This window comes from Sinocyclocheilus anshuiensis, unplaced genomic scaffold (genome assembly GCF_001515605.1).
Source record: "Sinocyclocheilus anshuiensis isolate Anshui unplaced genomic scaffold, SAMN03320099.WGS_v1.1 scaffold127, whole genome shotgun sequence".
NCBI lineage: Eukaryota > Metazoa > Chordata > Actinopteri > Cypriniformes > Cyprinidae > Sinocyclocheilus > Sinocyclocheilus anshuiensis.
The window spans coordinates 132,033-141,062 of record NW_015552528.1 but is presented as its reverse complement, the minus strand read 5'-3'; positions in this window follow the sequence as shown (position 1 = coordinate 141,062).

The window sequence follows — 9,030 nt, the reverse complement described above, 5'->3', positions numbered from 1 at the left end:
AGCTGAATAACGCAGAAGGATGGTTCAAGGTCTGGGCGCTGTAAAAGGACAGCCCAGACATCTGCTTTAGTGGGTTTGTTGGTGAAGAACACACTCCTCCATGGCAAGCTCAAGTGCACGCAGCACTTTGATATCAGTAAGTAGTTAAAAATGACCATAAAGTCTTTTCTGAGTAAAAAGGGATGGCCATTGCTTTCTTAAATCTGCAATGGCTGGTGCTGGTAGCATATTTATCTGTTGCCGCTGCAGGCAGAAGGTCGTTTCCAAGAGTTGATTTACTTCTGCTCTTTCTGCCCCGTCTGTACCATCTCGACGGTATATCTCCTCCATCCGCTGACGTTTCTGCTCTACTGTTTCTTGCGTCTCCTCTGGTGGGAGATCGGGCTGCAGCCATAGGTGTCAGTAGGACCTCTCTTTAGTCCATCAACAGATGAACGGTGCTGACGAAAGCTACTGGTGCGGTTCAAAATTTTCAATTCGGTTCTTAATTTGAATCGAGAGTCAGGTATAGCCATTTCCCAGTAGCTGACCACTGTCACGTAGATCAGCAAAACTCTTGAGGATACTTGCGGATGATATTTCTACACACAGTGACACATTGTGCTCGTACTTCCTAACCTCATCTGCCAAAACTCTGACCATCTGTCGGCGTGCTGCCGGTGAAGGCCTCTTGCCATCAGCAACTGCTGAACGAATGTCTGCAGGCATGAGGGTCCATGGCACCTCAAAAGTCTCTGGCCATGTTTTTTTGACAATGGAGGATGGGCCACAGTCTTCAGAGCTGCTTGATTCAGGATTTGAGAGTGAGACTACACTTGACTGACTGGAGCAAGGCTGTTCTGAATCACTGCTGACTGCTGGGGTATTTGCCAGTCCAAAGTGTCTCTAAAACAGGAAAAACTACACATGAGACTGAAAGTTTTAAATAATAATAATAATAAAACATTGGTCACTTAAAAGACCCTTAAACAAAACATTAAGTGATTGAGTTATCTGTAATTTACAGCTCACATGGTAAAATTAAGCATAATGTAAATTTTCCCCATCAGTACAAAGACCGTGTGTAAAAAAAGGATGACATTTTGGACGTGATCAAATATACTTCTAAAACAGAGTAAGTTATAAATAACATCTCCTATACTTGTACAAGAAGCTTTGAGGCGTAAAAAGGTCAGAAATTGCCAAATAGATGATGCAACATTTTTCCAAAGTTACCATTTTTAAATGCTTCCAGAAGCTTCCGCTGCTGAATGGGTGGCAGAAGGTCAGAAATATCTTCTTGTGTAACATATTTCAAGTCTTGAGTAGATTCCAGTCCGGAGCTTAATAGCACATCTGTCAATGCTTCTTGAATATCTTTGGAAACTGACAGCAGGGCTCTGAGGATGATGCTCCTCACGTCATCATTCAGACTACTCATAGTTCTACAATGAAGGAAAAGTATGGCGAAGGACAATTACTTTCATGTCACCAATTGAATACTGAGGTAGTGGGTAATAATCAAGAAGGTGCTCCTGATTAATGCAGTAGTAACTGTTCTTGATTGGGGTCACACTGTGAACGCCTACATCATGCATACACAACGCCTTACACTTTTCAGTGATGAGGTAGACTGCTGAGTTTTTGTAGGTGAGTATCATCATAATCTTACCAACTTCAAGCCCATCCTCATCCTTACTTATAACAACATACATATTTTTTCGGTATTTGGTTCCTTTTACTGTTGCTTCATGAGCAATCAAAGTAGTTTCAGGTCCAAAATCATACTTTGCCACTGATTCCCTGATGCCAGCAATGTAGTCACTTGAGTAAAAGGCAGTTGCCTTTTCTACTACAATTGCTGGTGGGAAGAGATTGCCAGTACTAAGATATGCTCGTAACAGCTGGTGTCTTTCTGCAAGGCTTGAGCACACATTTTTAAAGTTGAGCATGCAGTTTTCTTGTGCACTGTTTAAAGTATGTGTGCTTGCTTTCGAACCTCATAGTCCACAAACGAATAAGTGGACCAAACCGAATGATGAGCTCTGGATAATGGCTCATGTAATGATGCTTAGGTTTAAGCCGGTGATGGGAAAAGGCTTGTTTTCTGGAAAGCAAGTATTCTTCAATAAGGACCCCTAAATAGCCTATCTGGTCTGCGAAAAAAGGCTGGTGCACAAATCAATGCTACAATTTCTCTTAGTTGTAACACCATTTGCCATATCTCATTTTCTGCAGGAGATGTAATATTCTCTCCAATCAACACTGGTAACAGTCTCAGTAAACACCAGTTCTGCACTGCATGGCCACACAGTCCATCACTTCCTGGCCTCACCTCACAAGGTTTGTCATTTGCATCGTTACCTGAATATCTGAACTGTTCAATTCTTCGATTCAGTTCAGTGTAAGTAAATTGTTTGTCAACAGTGACAAGATGGTCGATGCACAATGCAAGGTCAGAAGCAACAACTCCCTCAAACAAATCATGCCCAAGACATGGAGGCAACCCAGGCTGACACGCATGAAAAATATTCAGGCTGTTAAATATAGAGTCAAATTTGATACCTCCACTATGAATGGAATGTACTTCGATGTTCTGAACATTCTCTTTGTATGACTCTGGTGTCCGAGTGTTGGCTCTGGACAGAGGATCTGCTTGAAACACATCTGTGTCAATTTCACAGTATCGACAGAAGTACTTACTGTCTCCAGCAATGGCCCGCAAGATTCTTTTGCACACCTGTCCATCAGGTAACACTATGCCATTGGTCTCAAGGTCTTGAAGGTCTTTCATCAAGCATCCCATGACCAATTCCTGACCAAAATATTTTAAATCTTGTTCTCTGCACAAAAGCACAAGTTGCACCTGGTCAGTACTTGACCGGTTGTGTGGCAATATGTCTGCAAGTGTGAGATACATAGCCAGCATTTTGTGTTTTTTCTTTCCTGACCCCAGAGGGTTCACTACTTCAAATGAATCTTGATAAAGTATCAAGCCTATAAAGAGGAGCTCTCTGTCTGGGCCAAGTTTTTTGTAATGATTTCACCATCCCATATGTCCTCAGAAATATCCTTCACCTGGATACGGCTGTGTACTTCTCTGTACTGTTTTGAATTAAACTCACCCTAATTGGGAATAATATAATCCTAGTCAGAAATCCACTCCACGATGTCGCATCTGGCGAGTTTATCACTGAAAATAGCAGGGGTGTGGACTCGAGTCACACGACTCGAGATTGACTCAGACTCGAGTCCCAAACTGCGTTCAGGGAGCGCTGGATATAGGCTAGTATAAATTAATGGAGTAATAGCATAACTTACGACAAAAGAACAGAGATAAAAATAAATAGATAAGAAATTACATGATTCGTCTAGTAGCGATCTCCGCTCGTGAAAAGCGCTGCCCTGTCCGTTTGATCGCCGCCCAGCAGACACACGGAGCGGACATGATCACTGGAGCTCGCCTCATCATCACGGTGACCGCTGCTGTTAAATATCCCTCACTTCTTCTGTTTGTCCGACACCGAGGTGCACCATGAGTGAAGGATCTGCATCCCGCCACGACCCTCGCACTCTGCCAACTCGATGTGCTTTCATTTTCATTTTTATTTGTAATAAACACCTCTCTGAGACCTGTTTTTGTCAGATCTCCACAGTTTTTGTTCGATCAGTTACATATTTTAATTGCATGTGCATTTAAAATGTAAACCTGCTTATTTTTAAAGGTTTGAAGTTTGGTGCAACAGAATTATTAGATAAACCTTAGATTTAAAATGAATCATTGCAAACCATTCAGCTATCATTTGAAGATGAAAAATGCACATTAGGCCTAATGTCTGAAGTGAGCAAGCGGAAATAGGCCTAATGATCATTGAAATATAATTTGAAGAAATGTTTCTTTCACAAAATGAGTATTGTATATATAACTATAAAATATAGGCTACTTAATTTTTCTCCCTCTTGCAGGCACTCGTGTCACTTCCATTTCTTTCAGGATAAATGAATGAATTAATGTGTTGTAAATCAGTCTGTAGGCCAATAGCACACACAGCCCCTAAATGTAGCGATCAACTATGCATATTATAAACTTAGCATTTAACATACAACATTTTTTTCTATTAAATGATTTTGTCTTTGTTATTCTTATAAAGGATGGTAACACAGCATTTTTGAATGATTGTCTTCATGAGTTTGTCTGCATCCATATTGCATGTTTCCTCTCACTTGCAAAGTATGCTTGCAGCAATTTCTTCGAGTTCTTTCAAAGCAGTTCTTTCTGCGTTTCCGCTCACATATTTTTAAATCTTTTTCATTGAGGTTCCAAATAATGGCTCATTGGCTTCGATATAACACCTAGAAGCATATAGCTACTCTTATGCACACATGCAAAGTATGTTGCAGCTGTTTTTTCTATGAAATGATGTTGTCTTTGCTATTCTGTTACTAATAAAATAGTTTACTGCTTATCCTATTTTGGCACAATCCCTAAATTGAACTTGAGTAGTTTTACTAAGGGCACCCATCTCACATGAAATTGAACTATGTCAAATATTCTACCTGCCTTCCTGATATAAATTACTATGAATTTAATATGGTAATTAATACTGAGACACAAATTTGGGCAAAAAGCACTAATGACTTGTTTAAGACTTGAATCTTAAAGTTGAGGACTTGCAACTCGACTTGGACTTGTCTGTCTTGACTCGGGACTTGACTTGGGATTTGTCTGTCTTGACTCGGGACTTGACTTGGGATTTGTCTGTCTTGACTCGGGACTTGACTTGGGATTTGTCTGTCTTGACTCGGGACTTGACTTGGGATTTGTCTGTCTTGACTCGGGACTTGACTTGGGATTTGTCTGTCTTGACTCGGGACTTGACTTGGGATTTGTCTGTCTTGACTCGGGACTTGACTCGAGACTTGAATGCAAAGACTCGAGACTTACTTGTGACTTGCAAAACAATGACTTGGTCCCACCTCTGGAAAATAGCAAATAAAAGATCATTTCACTTCGAATATCCACAATACAGGTTAGTTGCTTTAGCAAATGTAATGTATTTTGTCTATGATATCGTGCAAAACTCGCCTATTAACTGTATGAAGACGGATGAAAGTCTCTGCGTGCTCACTGCAGTTTACAAAAATACTGGATAGTAATGTTTTATTTCCTTCGAGTAATAAATACAGTAAAATGCCGTTATTTTGTCTACGTAATTTGACCAAAAAAAAACAGTAATGCACTGTTTTTACAGTTTTTTTTTTTTAACATAACAGGATTATACTGTTGAAATTCTGCTGTAAATTAACAGCAATTTCTAACAGTGTAGATTTGCGGATGCAGCGTGTTGTGTAAATGTCTATGATGGAGGGAAGAGAGACCCAGATGATCTTCTCAGCTGTCCTTACTATCGCTGAAGGGTCTTATGTTCTGAGGCCAAACAGATTCCCAAACCAGGCAGTTCCCTGTTGGACTGGCTTTGCTCGACAATCTTCTCAAGGCTGCAGTCATCCCTGTTGCTTGTGCACCTTTTCCTACCACACTTTTCCCTTCCAGACAACTTTCTATGAATATACTTTGATACTGCACTCTTTGAACAACTAGCCCTTTCAGCGATGGCCTTCTGTGGCTTAAGCCCGGCTCACACTGCGATTTTGGCCATGATTTGGTTGGCTGAGACACATTTTGGAAATCCTAAAAGATTCCTATAATCCTAGGCTAAAATCTGTTGTCTTTGATTGCTGGTTTGACATGTTCACCGACAGACGATTAATGGCTGTTGCGATACATTTTTTCCTCCAATTAAATTCTGGCAGTGTCAGAAGATTTCTGACACTTTCCTGCAGTGTGACTTCTCCTACGATGACCGTCAAACCAAGAACCAATAGGAGCGCTGAACCTGATAACACGTTTACGTTACAACTTCAAACCACCTCAGTGAAAATGTCAAAATGAGTCAGGTGGACAGTACAACAAGAAGAAAAACTTATTGAGTTTATTTATTAAGGGGCAGGATGTTTAAACTCGAATAACAAAATTACCTCAAGTACGCTCTGTAGAACTGGAAGTCCATAAAGTCCTCTTTTGCCCAGCCATGACTTACTCCACACACGTCGTCTTCGTTTTTTTTTGTATTTACTACCAAGGCATGTAATTAACAAAACTAACGCTACATATTGCTTTTGTTTGCTAGCTAACATTATAGCGAGAGAACGCGGGTCACAGATTGATGACGCAAAACTCCGGACAAGTCTTCTTGTGTACGTCCGTTTTTATCGCGTCTTGACTGTCGTGTAGTCTGACATTATGACAACTGAGATCCTACAATGTGACATGGGGATCATGTTCGTATAGTGTGACAAGCAACAATCGCTGACAGTCAAAAATTACTATTAAAAATCGCACAGTGTGAGCCCGGTTTAAGGCCGTTTCACACTGAGTGCAATGTGAAAAAGCAAGAAGAATCACCAACGAACAGTGCTTTTTTACACCGAGCGCGAAACAATTGATCGCCTTCTGCCTTTAACATCATCCGCTTAAATTTTTGCTCAAAAACCCACTTTAAACCATCATCGAGTGCTTGTAATAACTTCTAATTGTGATCTAAAGTTGATTTTGATTCTATAATAGGTAGACATGCACTCTTTTATGTTTTATAATGGATTGAGCGCTACACCTGCTTATCATTTGTCTTAAACATCCTTTATTGTTATAAAAATACCATGAGCTGCATAAAAACACAAACAGAAAATATATTGTCATAATCATATGTCTATTTGCTTTCATATTGCATGTGTAGAAAAGATGTTTTTAATATACGGAAGGGCAGGAGATATGATATGTTTAATAGATCTGGAGTGAACGCGCCATGGAAGAAAACGTGCTCTTCAGATCATATAATTCAGTGTGAAGTGAATAGAAATGATATTCTGTATACAGAACGTGTGAGAATAAATCTGTTCTCAGACACCAATGATAACAACTCGGCATCCAGCTCTTCCCTCTTCTGGGATACTCTTCTTCTGTGTTTGTTTACACTGGTTTTCGGAACAGCGCCACCACTCTCGCCCTTTTGCACAACAGCAGCACTGATCTAAGCTCAAATCTAATTGGACGGCCCTTTTCATTGCCGATCAACGTGGGGAAATCAACACACAGGTCGAGCAAAAAATCTCGCTTTTTCTCGCCTCGAATGATCGCTCCTGGTGTAAATAGCCCCATAGGGATCTATTGTTTCAATTCAAAAGCGTCATCACGCTGAATTTTCGCGTTCAGTGTGAAAAGGCCTTTAATCTTAAATTTCACATTAAATGTGAGTACTACTTTTAATATAATATCCAGTTTTATTTAATATAATATCGCATTTTAATGTGCCATTTGAAGCAATGCATGTTTGTGCAATTTTGCTATATTTCAGTGCTTAGTGGTGTGCCGTGGCATTTTTTACTTATCAAAACTGTGCCATGGCTAAAAAAGGTTGGGAAACAGTGTAATAGAAGATTAGGGGGTTGGAAATCCACCCTTCACTGGTAGTTCCATAATCGGTAAACTAATCCAGATATTACATTTATATTACATTACATTTAGTCATTTAGCAGACGCTTTTATCCAAAAGCGACTTACAAATGAGGACAATAGAAGCAATCAAAACTAACAAAAGAGCAACAATATGTAAGTGCAAATGACAAGTCTCGGTTAGCCTATATATATATATATCCACACACACACACACACACACAAACACACAAACAAAAAGAAAAACAAGTAGATAGAATAGAAAAAATAGAAAGCTAGTGCTAGTTTTTTTTTAAATAAAAAAGAAGATAAATAGATAAAGTAGAATTAAAATAGAATAGAAAGTGTTAGAGGGTCAAATTATTTTTTAATTATTAATTATATATATATATATATTTATATATATATATATATTTTTTAATTATATAATTATTAGTATTTCTGTACAGAATTTGATTAAACCTGCTAGCCTCAGACCCACGAAATCTTCATTAACACAAAACTTAAAGTTGGTGTTTTAGGGGTTAAGGCTAGTGATTTGTGAGTCATTATGAACATGAAATTATCCAGCCATGGCTTCCTGTTTGACAGGAATATAAATAGGCCAAATTTCCTTAATCATCCATCACAATGAGAAAAACCAAAGAATATATTTCTGATGTGCAGCAAAAGATAATTGAGCTTCACAAATTAGAAAGTGACTTTAAGAAAAGAGCTAGAGCGTGAAAATTCCCATTTCCACCATCAGGGCAATAATGAAGAATTTCCAATCAACAGAAAATGTTACAAATCTGCCTGGAAGAGGACGGGTGTCTATATCGTCCTAATGCACGGCGAGGAGGAGAGTTTGAGTGGATAAAGACTCTCCAAGGACCACAGCTGGAGAACCGCAGAGATTAGTGGAGTCTCAGGGTCAGAAAACCTTAAAAAAATATATATATATCAAACAGCACCTACACCACATGTTGTTTGGGAGGGTTTCAAGAAAAAAAAATCAAGTAAAGAAAATGCTCTCATCTAAAAACAATCCCTAGCATATTCAGTTATCAGACACAATTGGAACTTCAAATGGTACTGGCTTCTATGCTCAGATAAAATATGCTTTTTAGCAACAAACACTCAAGATGGGTTTGGTGCACACAGGGATAAAAAGTACCCCATGTGTACAATGAAATATACTGCTGTATTTTTAATGTTGTGGGCCTATATTTCTGCTGGAGGTCCTGGACATCTTGTTTAGATACATGGCATCTTTGATTCCATCAAATACCAACAGATAAAAAATCAAAAAGTGACTGACTCTGTTAGAAATCTTATAATGGGCCATGTTTGGATCTTCCAACCGAACAATAATCCAAACACAAACCTCAAAAACAACACAAAAATGGGTCACTGAGCACAAAACCAAGCTTCTGCTCTGGCCATTCCAGTCCTCTGAGCTGAACCCTATAGAAGATGAGTGTGGTGAACTGAAGAGGAGAAGCACCATCATGGAGCTGGGAATCTGAAGGGTCTGGAGAGATTCTGGATGAAGGAAT